General features: G+C 43.7%; 1 protein-coding gene across 6 annotated transcripts in view; it reads left to right on the forward strand.

Moving 5' to 3' along the window:
• The window catches only part of PKP4 (plakophilin 4), a 173386-nt gene that overhangs the window by 118093 nt on the left and 37993 nt on the right, over positions 1-17300 (forward strand). The gene's annotated exons all lie outside the window — the stretch shown is intronic.

Genomic DNA, 17300 nt, shown 5'->3' on the forward strand with positions numbered 1-17300 from the left:
CTGCGGGTATAAAGCAGAATGAAGCAAGAAGGCAGGGCAGGGGGAGATTCTGAAAAGAATCTGGCATTTTCCTCCAGCATCTGGAATAAAATTTAAAATTCCCAAGTCTCACAGTTCCTCAGCATATACAGTAGAACCTGGATTATTTGCGCTGGAGTAGTTTGCAACCCACTTAGTTTACAACAGTTTGTCAAAATAAGAATGAGCCACTCAGCTATTTGCTGTTTTTTTTTACTTCAAAGCTGATAAAAGAAGCTGCAACCAGCAGCTGAAGAACTCAGCCGTCCTGAACAGCTATTTGCTACATCTCTGTATGTTAGATACTTCACATATCCCCATCTTTGCAAGGAAGTGGGGGCTGAGAACCTACCCATGCACCAAATGCAGGTTCTACTTTAACTGGGTAACCCACAGGAAAAGTAAGGTCTTGTCCCAAAAATGACAACCTACAAGTGCTATCAGTTACTCCATGAACTCAGGTAGCAAAAGTTTCCAAACCTACATGTGACCCATAAAAGTGTCAATAGATTGCCTTCTCACAGGGATGTTATTAAGTTAAATTATTGAGTGTCCTAGAAAAACCCATAAGGAAATATATAATACTGTCTTCATAGCAGTTGGAATAGTATGCAGCAAAATGTCTTAAGGCTATGTATTTTTCAGTGAAAAGAAAACAAAATCCCAAAAAGCTGCTTGTTAACTGAACATTATCTATCCTCAGCACTGATTACAGAAGGGTTTATATGGAAACAATTTGTAATTAAAGACAAATGGACCTAAATAAGGTATTAGCAACTATACTATTTACATTCTTCTAACTGTTGAGTGCCTGACTTTACAACTTTAATGTTCTTTTTAAGGCAGGGGGATATGCATGTGCACCCACCTATGTACACATGTGAGAAAGAGAGGCTGTAACGTTAACCTCTATAATTTTTAGTTTCATTTTCAGCAGGTAGGATGAAGGCATTGATAGCTAGGATGAAGGAAAAATATAAATAATGAAATGAATGAGGATCAACACATTTTCCAAAGCAAGGAATTTATAGGGAAAAAAAAGATTTTCCTGATGTTGTATAAGGAACAAGAATGGTCTGGTTTCTAAGGCACTGGACTGGGATTCAGTAGATCTGGCTTTACTTTTCAGCTGCATCATATGCTCCCTGTGTGAGACAGATTTAATTTTCAATCTTGAAACTTATTATATAACATTTTCATTACTGACCTTGACACAAGAAGTAGGATTGTGATAATGAAACTTGCTGATGACACAAAGGTGGGAGGCACCCTCAATATGCAGGAGAATACTAGCCAGGGGAGAAGAGATGGTCTAGAGGACTGGTGTAATAGTAGTCAGTTGAAGTACAGTAGCACGGAATTCAAGGCCACATACTTTGGACCTAAAAACAAAAAAAATGGTTCTAAACTACATTGCATCAGTTAAAAATGACAGAGAAGATGACAGGCCTGCATGTCAATCTCAGGATGGTTTTGATTGTGAAAAAGAGAAATACTGTCTTTGTATGGGTCAGAAGAGGTATTTCCTGGAGATACAGGGTAGTAATACTACAAGTTACTGATGAGAGTTCATCTGGAGCACTGTGAAAATTCTAGTTATTCACGTTCTAGAAAAATGAATTCAAAATGGAGCAACTGCAGAGAAAGATACCCAGGATAATCAGGAGACTGTTTAATGAAATTAAATGTTAATGAAATTGAAATTCCTGTTTAAAGAAAGGAGACTAAAAACTTGGTTTGCATAACCTAGTAAAGAAGAAAGTGATTGCTGTCTCTGGATATGCACATATGTTCAGTTCCCAGAAATTTATATCAATGGGAATTGTGATGCTAGAGAAGCGTGCAGACATTGTGGCCTGCAGCTGCCCCTCACTCCTGCCGGCAAATCAGAGCTGAGTCCATAGCCCCAGCTGCTGCCCTGCGTCCCTGACCACCATGGGTAAGTGCCCCCCCTACATGTCTTCCACAAACCAGGGTGACCCAAGTCTGTGAAAGACATTGAGGTTAGGCAGCAGCTTAACTCCTCTTGGTCCTGAAAGGATTCAAGCAATAATAGAGATATGCCATCCATCCCTTCCACAGACCAGGGTCACCCAAGTCTGTGGAAGATGCAGGGGGCAGCCTCAGCTTGAATCTTGTCAATCCTAGGAGTCAAGTCATGGGGAAATAAAATGCCCACTCCCTCTTCCACAGACTGGGGTCACCCTGGTCTGTGGGATGGGTGGGAGAGACATATGGTCATTCAAGCTGGCATGGGAGAAGTGCTCTTATTTTCTCACAGAAGAGCTGGTTCTCTTCCTCAAAAAAACCCTTGAGCAGTGTATGCTCTTTGGCCTGGAAGAAAGTCATTTTCCCTGGCACAAATGTAACTTCTTTTTTCTTTTTTTTTTTTACATATCTACCTAGTAAATACTAGACAGGAAAAATAATTATTTAGTATTAAAGGAAGATGTTGGCAGAAAAATGAATGAGTGTAAACTGTCCACAAGGAAATGTAGGCTAAAAATTAGAAGATAATTTCTAACCATCACAGCAATGATATTCTGGAACAGCCAGTAAGAGTAGTAGGGGATAAAAATACCTAACTCCTTTTAAGATGAATCTTGATCAGTTTTGTAAAGGAACCATATGATGCGCAGATACCGATGATAACAAGTAACAAAAGTTACAGTTCTGAGGTTCCTTCAGTCAGGCCTATGCTCCGTCTTTCACTATGGTTCAGTTGAAGGGCCGTTTACTGAGTTTTGGCAAGCCATTGAGGACCGCATGACAGGCAGCCAGGGGCAGATAAATATTAATTTGCTAAATTTTTAGGGGTCCCGCGGGCCAGATAGAATGGCCTCATGGGCGGCATTCATTTTGCCCACCCCTGCTATGGTTACTATTCCAGTTCTGTCCCATTTCTTGCTAATCTATACAGAAGATGCACTAGGGTTCCAGATAAGCTATATTTTATGGACGTTCCAGTTTCTATCAATATATACATCATTATAAGCTCTTTTGACTCATATTTACCTTGGAAGTGCCATTAGATTACAAACAGAAATATAAAATGGTAAGCTGCTTCAGCTGCACTTAGATCTACATTCTGGGGAGAGGTAGAATGGAACAAGCATTGGGAGATGGCTCTATACATTGCCAGAAGGGAATTTGAAAGTAGTATAGCTAGCTAAAAGATGCTGTTAAATGTGATAACTAGTTGGCTACCTGTTCTGTACCAGTTGTAGCTCCTAGACAATGTGTATCCATACCCCAGTAGAGTGCTTATCAGTGGGCGTGTCTACACATGCAATTAATGCTCACGAATAAACTTTTGGAGCATATTGCTCCGGAGATTATTTGTACACAGCATTTGTGCACAGTCAGATCAGCCCAGGCCTACAGGGGACCCTCAGCTGGCTGCTCCAACAGGGCTTCATATGCTGCGGAGTGGCTGACTGGGGCACGAGAGTGCTTCAGCATGGGGGTTGCATGCCAGCTAGCCCCATGCTGAAGCACCCACATGCCTTAGCCAGCCCCTCCAAAGCATACATTTCATAGACATTAGGGGCTGGAAGGGACCTTGCAAGATCAAGTCCAGTGCCCCTGCCATGGGTTGGAAGTTTGCTGGGGTCAACTACCCCGCAGTGGTGTTTATTAGCCTACTGTGACGTAATAAGGTCACACGCGTAAACAGAGCCAATTCATCAGCTCCGCAGTAAATATCTCATGACATGCCCAATAGTGCCTTGTAAATCTGGATTATAGTGACAAAGTCTGCAACCAAAAAAAAAATGTACAAATGAGAAAGGATGATCTTTGCCAAAGGTACCCAAAAGTTGTTATAAATAGTTGGAATTGGAAAATTCTTTCAAATAAATCTTGGGCAAAGGAGTAGCAAACCTGAAGAATCATTTCTGCTCCCTGAAGTGAACTTCAACCATCTCTTTTGTCTGTGTTTAAGCATAAAAAGGTAGAGAAAAATAAAAACCAAGACCTTATGTGGGCCTGATGGGGCATGTTGCATTTGATGGCCCCAGACTCCTCATCATCTCACTTTCTCCTTACCACAGACGTTTCACATATACTTGGAATCAAATAGGTGTCAAAAACGAATTTTTACAGAACCCCCTCACAAGAGAAAACCTCTGAGAAAAGTGAACAAAACTGTATCATTAATACCTTTTGTCTTGACTCATAATCAAATTGAAAACAAACAGACCAAAACTCACAGTTAACAATAAAAATTGAAAGATTTTAAATAATTGTAATTAACACCTAATTATCACCAGTTACCAGGAGGAGTTAGTCACCTAAAATAACAACGGTGGTTAAATCTAGAAAAAATGGAATAGAATATAATTAAAATGCCAGTTTGCCATTTCAATACTTTCTTAGTATTCTTGGCCTAAAAAAGGATGATTAGAAACAAGGCAATATCAGAAAGATTTCCAGTATCAAGAGAGATCTTTAAAAGGAAAGGACTGTCAGTTACTCATTTGAAAAATGGCACCTCATCCTCCAGAGGGAGGAAATAGCAGTTTTGACTGTCAACAGATCCAGTATGTTCCCCCTTACATTTTACACACTGTGATGAAGTCCACCCTTATCTCATAAATTAATGCTCTCCTAAAACCTCAGTATTCTCAGTCAACAAAATTCTCCAAAGTGTGAATGTTTCCTTTAGAAACACAATTTCTCCCATCTCCCAATACTGACTGAATCCAGTCAAGTCAGAAACAACCACAGAAAGAAATGTTCATATATTTCAAGAAGTAAGTGGAAGAAGCAAGGTTTTAAAAGATTATAACTACAGTTTCATAGTTTTAAAGTTGTTTTATTTGTTAAGTTTCTTGGTCAGTGTCCTCAAAATAAGATCTTCATCCTGTTTGGCGTTTTTGAGTGCCATTACAATAAAATTAACAGCAAAGATATTTCAAGTTCCATGGCACAACAATATTGCAGCAGTTCTAAGTAGTAAATAAAAACTATTTATTTTATATTAATACAAGAAATATCAATATAATGTAGACTGCAGTAGCATTATTTTGTTAATTCTTATGCCTGATTGAGTAAACAAAGTATGAGATGAAAATGCACATACAATAGTTTCACTATACTGTGGATCACTGAGCTTTTTAAAAAAAATTATCTAATGTGATTTCTTACTAGTTGTCAAGTAGTTTTCAGATATTCTTTTTATTTCACCCACTGGTTAAACTCCCCCTCCCCCCAATATAAATACATTAAGGTATTGCTTCATCTTGTAATAGAGGAGCTAACTCTGACTGTATTTAATAATCTGTAAGTAGATAAGTGATATTCAAGGGTACACTTCCAGTTTTCTTCCATTACATTTATGATGATTCAGTTAAATTCTTGCATTTATTTTGCCTTTGAAAGAAACTGCACTTGATTGCATTTCCAAAAGTTGTCTAAGAACTATCAATTATTAATCAGAATGGCTTTTAAATATTTAAGATGATTTTGAGGGGTTTTTTCTTATACTTGAAAAGTTAAGACTAGATAGAAGTCTGTGAAGTATAATGATTTTTCCTGTTAACAGTTGATAAATGTGGATTGTTAAGGTAATATTTTTTAAACTCCGTGTACTTCTAGTTTTCAATTTCATTTTTAGTTGATGTCTAAAGTCCTAGTAGCATTGTAAAATGCATGTCTGAGGTGCTTAATGTTCATTGATGAAAAGCAGAAAGAGATTGAACCTTAAAAAGTTTAATGACTTTGTACCAGGCAATTGAGTAACCTTTTATTCTAGGATTTGTAGCTGTAAATGAGAAAACATCAAACTTTTTAGAAAGCATAGTGATTTTAGACGGTCTTTGTTAGAAATATTACTCCTTGGATAGAAGTTGCACAAGAAATACTGAAGAAGATTATTTAATGTGAAAATCCCAGATGTTCTTTTTTGGTTATTATGAACTCCAGCTATACTTTAGCATTTATGTTGTAATGCTTAACATATATTCACAGAGCTCTGTTAATTGTTTTATGCAAAACGCATATATGATTTAATTGAACTAGAAATTAATAAGTTACAAAGTTTCACAGACATTGAGTCTATAATTATCTGAAATTCATACCAGAGAACAGATGGGTATGGTGTATAGATATAAACCAGTTCATTTTCTCCTTTATTGTTAATCATTCTTACTTAAATCCTGGGTCTTGCAAATAAACCCAAATGATCATTCTTCCACGCTCTGGGCCAGAGGTCAGCGGAAAAAAAGCCGTAGACTTATGAAATGGAAAGCTAATCATTTGATTGGAAAAGGCAGATTCTTTAGGACTTTATTCTTTTTAATATCTAATCAGCTTCAATAACTACAGTTTTGGAAAAAGAAAATCTTGCATTCGTTAGATGATTTGTCTTCTCTTCCTCAGTTAAGCTAGGTACAGACATTCAGGGAGATCAGATCACATTAAGAGTGGCCACTGATCTAACTTAATTTGCCCAGGTAGTTTCATAGTTCCATAGTTGGTAGGGTCAGGAGGGACCCGAGCAGATCATCAAGTCCAACCCACTGCCAGGGGCAGGAAAGAATGCTGGAGTCAAAAGACCCCATCTAGGTGATTATCTAGACTCCTTTTGAAGACCCCTAGGGTAGGAATGAGCACCACTTCCCTTGGAAGTTGGTTACAGATCCTAGCCGCCCTGACTGTGAAGTAGCGCCTCCTGATATCTAGACTGAATCTACACTCGGTCGAATTATGGCCGTTATTCCTCATTACTCCTGGTAGTGCCTGGGGGAACAGGGACTCCCCCATAGCCTGCTGGTCCCCCTTGGCCAGTTTGTAGATGGCCACCAGATCCCCTCTCAGCCTTCTCTTGTGGAGGCTGAACAGGTTCAGGTCCCGTAGCCTCCACTTGTAGGGCCTTCGTTGCTGCCTCTTGATCCTGCGAGTGGCCCTCCTCTGGACCCTCTCGATGCTGGCCACATGCCCTCTGAAATGCAGCACCCAGAACTGGACACAGAACTCCAACTGCAGCCTAACCAGTGTCGCATAGAGGGGGAGGATCACCTCCTTGGACCTGCTTATGATGCATCTGTGGATGTACAAGAAGGTAAGGTTGGCCTTCCTGACCACGTGCTCACATAGGTGGCCCATGTTCATATGGAATCAATAATGACTCCAAGATCCTTTTCTGCCTCTGTGCTGACTAGAAGGGAGTTCCCCAGCCTGTAGGTATGCTGCTGGTTCTTCCTCCCCAGGTGCAGTACCTTTTGTCAGTGCTGAAATCCATCCTGTTCTCATCTGCCCACCCCTGTAACCTGTCCAGATCTAGTTGTAGTCTGTTCCTGTCCTCTAGCATGCCCACTTCTTGCCACATCTTAGTGTCATCTGCAAATTTAAACAAAGTACTTTTCACCCCCTCATCCAAGTCGCTAATGAAGATGTTGAACAGTGCAGGCCTGAGCACCAAGCCCTGGCGAACCCCACTGCCCACATCCCTCCAGGTCAAAAATGGCCCATCCACCACCACTCTCTGGGTGTGACCCTTCAGCCAATTTGCAACCCATCTGAGTGTGTAGGCATCGACACCACAGTCACCTAATTTTTTAATGAGAATGGCGTGAGAGACAGTGTCGAAGGCCTTCCTAAAGTCCAGAAAGACTACGTCCACCACAATACCTGGGTCCAAGGACACTTGCATCCAAGGTACAGGCCTTGCATTTAGATTGATCTAACTAGAAATCTAGGAGCGAACTGTATAGAAGTTCAGAAAGTTTAGATTGGTCTAAAAATGGCCAACTCAGTCTAAGTTAACTGTACTTCTGATGGTGTCTTGGATGAGGTCCAGTGAGACTGATCAAATTGAACTTCTGTACAGTTCCCAGTGTAGCCCCAGGGCTAGGAAAACCCAGCTGCTGTCCCCAGCCCCAGGGCTGTGCTTTTCCTACCTACCCCTCTGGCACCAGGCTATTTTTAGCCCCCTGGCCCCTCCCCCAGACAGCCAATGTCCCACCACAGACCAGTCAGCAACCCCAGGCCTATCAAACCCCCTATCCTGCATTCCCAGTGCCAGGAGCTGATGGAAGTATGTCAGGATGGGGGGAGGGGTGGGTGGGATTGGGGGGTAAGTTTGCCGTGGGGGAGGGGGGCTAAGAATAGCCCCTAGTTCTAGGGAAAACCACACCCCAAACCCCCTCGCAGACCCTGATAGCCCCCCTGATCCCGCCAAACCCTTCCAGACCCCACCAACCACCCATGGACCCTGACAGGCCCCTGCCCAATCCTTCCAAGCCCCCTGTGGGCCCAACTTACCCCCTTCGGTATACCATACCCTTCTGCTTCCTACCAACCTCCCTTCCAGCAGGCTCTGCTAGCTCCCCAACTCCCCCTGAAGATGCTGCTAGTCCCCCTGATCCTCTCCCATACCCAGCTTGCCCTCCCACCCCCATTTCCACTTCCCACTCCTGCAGACCCCACTTGCCCAGCTAACTCCCCCATCCTGACTTACCTTAGATCATTGACCACTGGTGACCATTTTTAAATCAACTGAACTTTCCCCTGACCTCCCCAAATGTCTGTACATACCTTAGGGTGCAAGAGTTAATAACATGCCCTCTGAGCCTGTAATCAGGAAAAGATATTATGGCAAATTTGTCCGACTGCTGTTACTTCCATTGTGGTTTTTGTAATAGTAGTAACAGTGGAAATTTTAGTGTAAACACGGCTCATGGCTTTTTTCTGTTGTTTGGCTAGGGACACAAGTTACACATAATCCAGTTTAAGTGATCAGAAACTGGTTTAAACTGTTACAGAAGCTCAGTGCACATAAACTAGTTTCAAAATGGCTTAAACTGGTTTAAGATAAACCTAGTTGAATGTAGTATCAGACTTAACTGATCTGGGTCAAACTGGTTTATGAAATTTCTGTCCTAGACCCCTTCCTGGTTCAAGTTAAATCAGAGTCCCCCAGCATGCTTTCCAGCCCTGGGCTGGGCTGTCTGCTCCAGAGATCAGAGCTGGCCCCACCCATCTGCTCCCTAGGTGGGGGGTTGGCTAACAAGGAGGTGGAGGGGCAAGCCCGGCTGGAGATGCAGCCCTCCCCTCCCCTCCCCTCTGTGCCTGAGGCTACCCCCAGTTGGAGTCTGGGGCCCGGGGGGGGCGGTGGGGGGGACGGATAAACACCCTTTCCCCTGCTCAAACTTACTACTGGCTGCAACTGTGGACTACAAATCCCAGAGGCACCTGGAAGTGGGAAGAGGAAATGATGAGCAACCCTGCGGAGTTGTGTTGCTGTAATTCTGGACTGCAAATCCCAGAGACCCCAGGGCCACAGGAACAGGAAATGAACAGACAGCAGAGAGCCGTGCTCTAGCACACCTCCGGCTCCTTCTGTCCTGAGCCACTGCAGGCCTGTGGCTGCATTTCCTGTATTGAAAGTAAATGTCTGTTCACTTCGGTTTCAATTTAATCTGTGCAGCTTAAACTAACCTGCAAAGACTGAATCGATTCAGTCTCAGAGTTTTTGACTGTCTATACCTAGCCTTTATCACACTGCTCTAAGTAGGATTAAACTATCCAGAGTTTGAAAAAGCCTTCTGTAAAATAGGCTTAGGACCTTGGCATAAGTTACCTTAAAAACATCATGAAGGCATTTAAAATGAGAGCAGGCATTAGTTAAGGGGTGTTAAACCTCCATAAGTGCTCTCTAAACATTTTAAAGATAAGCCACTCAAAAGGCAGTTTATCTTGAAAGTGTTTTACCTATACCAATCCCAGGATTGTTTGATTGGTCATTGGAGGTAAAATGCTTTACTTTCATTCCTCCAGCATCTCAGGATGCATAGCTCCCAACTGCTGGACCCCTTCCCACCCTCCAAAACTCTAGTTGTTCCTTCCCACCTCCTACTGAGAGACCAAGTGCTCTGAGCTTAATCACAGAGAGCCCATGGAGCCAGGGAAGCCTGCTTCCTCCAGCAATGTGGCCTGGCTGCAGGAAGCTCTATTTCAGCCCAAGCAGGAAGACCTGGGAAGACTTCTCTGGTGCTGTGTACTCTGGCCTAGCCCCAGATGTTCTGTTCTAAGTGGGGAACTGCTGCCTCAATTTCAGCCTGATCACAGAGCCCTGAGGAAGCTACTTCCCAGCTGAGCCCCTGCCTGTCTGGCTGAGCCCCTGCCCCTGTGCTATAAGCATGGAAAGGCCTCATCATTTTCAGCCCCGGCACAGAGCCCCAGAGAAGCAGGCTCCCTGAGGCTCTTTGCTCAGGCTGAAGCTATCACAGCTGTTCAGAGAGCAGCTTAACAGCTGCAGGATCCTGGAGCTGAGGAAAAGCATCCTTTCCCAGGCCCAGGGTCTTGCCACCCAAGCCAGGACAGCTACCCACTCCCAGCTGGCATGACCCCTGCTGCCCCTAACCCCACTCCTCCCTCTGACCAAATCCCAATTCCCTGAGACACCTACAAAATTTTAGTCCTTTAATTTATTTAAAATCTCATTTACACTTCTTTCTCTTTATTCCCAGCCCACCCTCCACTCTAACTCCAGCTGGATGTAGAGGCAGGGAAGACATCCTATGCTGGTTTCTCTATTCCTTCCCTGTGGTGGGAGAGGAGCGGGAAGGTGGCATGTAGCCGGGGTGGGGGCGGGCACAGACAGAGTCCTGACTCCCATCAACTCCATTACTTGCCAGCCCTCTAGTGGCAAGTGTGTCAACAGATTTCTCATGTTATGCAGGTAACCTTTTGCCAAAGCCCAAAGATACTTACCCAGTAGCTATTTTCTGTGCCATTTTAAACTTCCTTTTCTTCCCCTGTTCCAGCTCCAGGAATGATGGATAGCTTATCTGACTCTGTGGGTAAATTAATTGAACCTCTACACTCCTCACTTCTTGATACACACAGCGTTCTTTGCTACAGTGGTGTTGGGAGGACCTCCAGAGCAGTAGATCTTATAGTTCAGGGATGCCCAACTATAGTCCTAAAGGGGACACACCAGCAGGGTCTAAGTCCTTAGGGGGACACACCAGCAGGGTCTGCATGCCCTGGGGGCCACAGCAGTTGAGCCACCCAGTCACTTCCCCTCAACCCCCTACTGTACCATGCACCCTCATGGGCACTGACCCCTTCACCAAGGCCCCACTCACCCCCATTACACTGTACAGATGCATGAGTGCAATTCTCTTCCCCCTGCCCCTGCTGCAATATGTGAGAGCACAAATACAATCCTCTCCAACTGCAACACACACTGTCACAGTCACTTCATCCCATCATTGCACCACATGGGCATGATCCCCTACGCATATTCCTGTCCCCCTGTGCCTCCTCTGCCCCCCACCATCTCCTGTATGCAGCTTGGTTTCATCCTCCACTCCTCTCACTGGTCAGCACACTGCCCTTGGGTAGAAGCAGGAAATGGCAGCCAGAGGAAGCCATGGGAATCCAGAGACTCCAGGGCTAAGTACAGACGGTCAAAAAGCCTGAGGCTGAATCAATTAAATCTAGGCAGCTTCCTCTAAGCTGTGTAGGTTGAACCAATAACTAACTGAACTGACACTCAGTTTTCAATTGGTAAAGGCAGGGAGAGGCATGCACTGACCCAGGCCAATAGGCGCAGGGCCATCTCCCAGCCTGCTGGCCATTGCCAGCCCAGCCAAGTGTCCCCAAGCCCCTGCTGTCCCCCCACAGGGGGTTAAGAAGCATGCAGTGTGCAGGCTGTTAGTTGTCAGCTCTGTTACAGTTAATAACCCATGGAACTTTACAATGTCTTTTACACCTCATGTACGTCCTGTTTCAAGTTGTCTTTAGACTCAGACGCACATTACTGCAACACTTAAATGATTCCTGTTTTCTAGATCATCTTTACAAGCAGAAAATGTCCTCTCTCTTACTAAACCATTAAATTATGTTGTAATCACATAAAACAGGCACTGGGACCTTTATTAGAAGTGCCTTTTCTCCTTTCATTCCTATGCTATTTCCCCTCAATAAGTAGTTTTTTGCATTCTTACTCCAAACAACTCCACTGACTGTCATTTAACTGTCATTCCCATACTATTCTCTGGAATCATTGATATTACTTGATTCTGCTATACTTCAGCAGCTAAATTTATTGGCACACTTTGTGTGTACTTGCTCAATAATGTTAGGAGGACATGAAATTCAGGGAGCTCCTTCCTCTAAGTATTTCTTCCCATCAGTACACCTGTGAAGAAGGCAGTGCTGCTAGTAGCTGCAGTCTGTCCCTTCAGAAAGCTAGGAAGCAGCCATGTATACGAGTACTGGGTGCCACAAATTTTATTTACAAGTATGGTGTGTACTTCTGCTTCCAGGATTCTTGGATACATGATGCCTTCTTTTTCTGTTGATTAGGTTTTACAGATGCTAACCAGCTGCTCCAGTTAACTTACAAGCTATAATTTAGTCTTACAGCTTTCAAAAGACTGTCCCATGTGGAATGGTTAATGGTCCAATAAGACAATACTGAGACATTTGTCCCATGGGTCAGTACAAGTTATATTTCCCAAATGTGGATTATAGGCCAGAGAAAACCAAGTAGACCTTTTTCCTCAGGCTCCTACTACATGTTAACATATAGTACTCAATTAACTGTTTAATAGCACAATAAATTTAGACCAGTCACATGTACAAAGTAATCACGCCGTTTAACTGGTTAATTGTGCAAAAAAATTAAACCAACTACACATGCGAAGTAATTATCATACCATAGAAGTGACGATCAAGCTACAAAAATACAGTCAGCTATAAAGTTAGTGCCTGAAAATGTGTAACAGCTCTATAGCTGGTTTCTATCCAGCTTTAGTTTGAATAGGTAGGAGGGCCCTTAGTGTATGTAACTGTGGATAGCTTAATATATAAATAGAATAAGAGTATAAGAATATAATGAAATTTATTTCTCTCAGCATAATTTGCATTACTGATGCAGACACAGAAGTGTTTTAGAAAAGGAGAGGTTTTAGTTGAGCTACTTCCAGGTTGAATCAAAACCTTCCCAATCAAAATGTGGGATGCGGACAGAAGTGACAATTTTTGCCCAATCTGGCCACAGAAAGCAGTTTATAGCTTTGACCAAACACAAGAGCACAGCTGCAGACAGCTTCAAAAATGGCTGATCAGGTGAAAATCTGACCCCTCATTGCATGAGGTATCATATAAGGACATTTCAAAATGTAGCATCTTTTGTAACTTGTGTCTGCAGAGCTCCCAGCCTGTCACTGTTTTTAGAATGGGAAGGGGGGGAAAGGGAGCAGAGGGAGTTCAGTCTGGGGTTTTTTCAGCCTCCCCCTTGAGGGTGGGGTTGGGGGTATTGGAGCCTTCGCCCTCCCAAGGTAGGGGGCTCCAATTCACCCACCTCACTCTTCAGCACCAGCTGGGGTGCCCCAAGAACAAGCTGCTTCTGCTGTCTAGACCCTCCTCCATAATGAATGGGAAACTGAGGTGCCTCCCAAAGGTAATCAGGTTGTATGGATGCTGAGACTGGAGGCACCTACAATACAAAGGCCCAGAGGTGTGTCGCAACTCTCCCTCTTGGAGTTTAGCTGCCTGACATGAGTGCTGCACATTAGGGAACTCTGTGAGATTCTTTTAGGGAGAGTGGCTGTTTCTCATTTTCTAGGTGCTGATGCGGTCTTCACAGTCTACTTTGTTAAAATTCTATGTTCTCATAGCTGAAGCTGAAGTAAATGGGAGCTGTGCTTTGAATGCATCAAGTGCTATATAACACTGTTTATTCTGAAAAAAATGTCTTTGGCAATTCAGATTGGGCACCCAAAATTAGCAAATGCATTAGATTTTGTTTGTACCTCACTTCCCTATTGTTTAAATAGGAATAAATATAGTTCTTAATTTCTCAGGGGTGTTTAGAAAAATCATTAATGTTTGCAAATCACTCAAATATTATTGTGCTAAGCATCACAGAAAAACTCACCTGGAAATTATTTCTGCCTTCAGAGAAGGGTGTGCATAACAAAATAAATGAGCTATGAGGCTGCACATTGAACAAGGAGGAGAAAGCAAAACATTAAGTGAATTCAGTCTATTCTGTGCACTAAGGCCCCCTCTATACGTGCAGGTACAGGCGCAGTGGAATTTAATGAGCAATTCCTACAGTCATGCCTCCTGACATGCCACACATAGGAGACTGCAGCTGCTATGGTCTCCCAACTGCAGGGATGCATGGGGCTCCGTGCAGGTGAGAGCTCCAAGGATGTATATGCCTGCCCCCTAAGCTGTGACCTCTGGTCAGCTGACCGGACTCCCAACCACAGGGGCCCCTGACCACACATTCAATTAATGGCATCATAAGAAGCAGGTACAAGTTATTACACATGTTTTGTGGAATGGCTTTGTAGCTTATTCCTCTTTTTATCATGCTGTTAATTGATTGAACATGTAAACAGGTGGCCACTTAAGGCATGATTAACTGGTTAATTATGCCTTAAGTGTTAGGGAAAATAAAGTTGAAAAAATGTATCTTGCACTTGTCATGGGAGTTAATTAGGTCTGGGATGGTCTTTGGCCACATACAGACATTCAGTTTCTCCCAGAGCAAAAATGGCCAGGAAAATAACCTGGGAACAATGAGGGTTCAATCAGTCATTCTACTGAGAGAGTGACCATCTGTACAATTTACCCTTCTGAGAGAAGCAACAGCACAGTCATCCACCATCCCAGGGTGCTTTGTTCTTGGCCTCTTTCCTCCCCCAGACACTGTTGCTCAGGCTGGACTCTACTACTCCAGTCAAACAGGGAGCATAACATTCCCTCTTCAGAATCCCACATTGTACTGCAAAAAGACACAGGTTAACCCTGAGTAGTTTGGGTCAAGTAGTCAGACCTCCCCTGTGCACTCCTGCCATCTGTCCCCAGGCAAACTAAGGGAACATGCAGAGCAGCTGAGATCTGTGCAGAGTGGCCTCCTGGCTGGGTAGTGTGAACACTGCAAGCTCTCTGCTCTTCAGTGGCTCTGTATTTGAATGCCTGTTCAGACATCTCAAGGTTAGTTCTTCTACCAGGAAAATTCTCCCAGGTCATTTGAAAGTATGTACACAGCCTTAATACCTTATGGAAGGGAGTTTGTTCCAGCCTTGGGCTGGATGAGATGAAAAGTTGGTATCCTGCAGAGATGAGCCTTTTCCTTTATAGTAGAAAAGTCCATTGTGTCACAGGCATAAAGATCATAAATATACTCTTCATTCCATCACTTTAAGCAACCTTTTAGATACTGTAGGCTAAGACATAAGAGACCTTGAAGATAAGGCCCAGACCTAGAACTTTACTCAGCATTCTGTAGAACCCAGTATAGAGGTGTAACCGGTAGGCTGGCTCATAAATGATAAGTAAAATACGAGCAGAGGATGGCCATAAATATGTCAACTTTATCCCTACCGCCCCAACAGAGAAAAAGGAGTTTGCAGCCTGACAAAAAGGTTTATGTCTGTCTCATTTCTCTGTGTCCAGTATTTTACACATTAGAAACTCTTGCTGTTTTGATGCATTTGAAAACTACTAGAATCTATTTAATGAAGGAAGAATTGACAATGTTTAAGGGTCTGGTCAAATTGCAAAATTAATAATGTGGTTTATAATGGAAGTTTTAGTGGGCTGTTGAGGAAATGTTATTTAACATTTTCACTGAATATTCAGTGCTATTCTGCAATATAATTAGTAAAATATAATATAGAAAGAAAAAATTGCAAGTAGCAAAAGATGACTATTAGCTGAGATTTTAAATGAGCGTTGAGCTGTTTTTCATGGTGAAAAGAAAGATGACATATAGTAAGAAATACAGTGAACTGAATATAGCTTAAATAATTTGCAAAACTTATCATTTGTAAAACTAATCTCAAATACATGCTTATATACCCATCTTGGTTTTCTTAGGTAGTTTGCCAGGGTTCCCTGCTACACCCTGAGAATGCTATATTCCAGTCTTTTAAATATAGGGATATGAGCTGATTTCTAGTCTCAGTTTCCCTGCAGGCTTGGGCAAGGCATTTAATTGAGAAGTTTAATATTTTGGTGGTCTTAAGAGTGACCAACTTCTCACCCAGAATCAGACCTCACTTTTGAAAACGTTAATCATAGTCTCTCTGCTACTTCTTCACCACCTTATTCCTTATCCTCATAGGGCATGTCCACACATGCAAGCACATGCGCTTGCAGCAGCTCAAACAAAAGTGGTGCAAATTTGAGTCGGGCTTTTTTCCTCGGTGCACGTGCTCGGACATGCACTTTGTTGCGGAGCAAATTTGCCACTTGGGACAAAATAACCCTGCCTGGCTTTTCCTGGATCTTCAGCCAGAGGGAGCTAGAGTCTGGGGCCAGCACCTGTGCTGTCCCCAGCGGTATAAAAAGCTGTCCTGTCCTTGCCCCAGCAATATAAAAAGCCACGGTGGCAAGTAGCTCAGGGCTACTAGCTCTCAGGAGCTTGTGGGGCCCAGCCAATTGGTACACTACCCCTCGTGCCAGCTGGACTGCCGAAGCAGCCCTGAGAGTTCCCTGCACCCTGTACCCACTGCAGCACTCTGGCAGTGGGGGCTGCTGCCTGGTGTAACCTGCTGTGCACCTGCCAGTCTTGGATGGGGACTGCAGAGCCAGTAGAGGCATCTGTCCCTCTGGGCCAGCTGCCAGTGGACTGCGGTTGCAGGGTTGGCCATTGTGCGGAACTACTGACATTTGTGCCCCCTGCCCGACCACCTGGGCAGCTATCACCCAGAAGATATTCTGGGTGTGGTGGCCTGCTTTGAACTGTCAAAGCATGTCCTTCTGGCCCCATTTGGCCAGGAGGTCAGCCACAGCCAGATGGGTCCAAGGTACCAGCTCTGAGCAAGCAGAGTCATACCATTGGCCTCCCTAGTAGGAATTCTGGTGTTCCCTATTGGAAAACTGAAAAATCTGATTAAAAAAAAAAATCCCGAAGTCACATTGTAAAATACCCCCAAATCCATGTTCCTTCACAAGTAAAACAAAAGACCACTATAATGAGAGAGAGAAAGAGTGAGACAGAGACAGCGATCAGCTGGCCAATGTTTTGTTGATGTATCTACAGTGTTAAAGCAAGTCTTCTATCTTAATAATAAAGTGGACTCTAAATACATGTTTCATGAATTCATGAATACATATTTTGCTGCCCTCCCACAGGGTGATGGCCCCCACACAAGGGATTCCACCACACAAGGGGTATGGTCCCCCAACGGGGGCCAAATGTCCCCCGCAGGAGCTACCATCCCACCTGCAAGGCCCACATGCCCCACCCCAGCCACCCGATTGCTTCCCCACCTGGCCCCATCCCCACCAGCTGCTGCAGCCCCCTC

This window comes from Crocodylus porosus, unplaced genomic scaffold (assembly GCF_001723895.1).
Source record: "Crocodylus porosus isolate Cpor-Errol unplaced genomic scaffold, CroPor_comp1, whole genome shotgun sequence".
Lineage (NCBI taxonomy): Eukaryota > Metazoa > Chordata > Crocodylia > Crocodylidae > Crocodylus > Crocodylus porosus.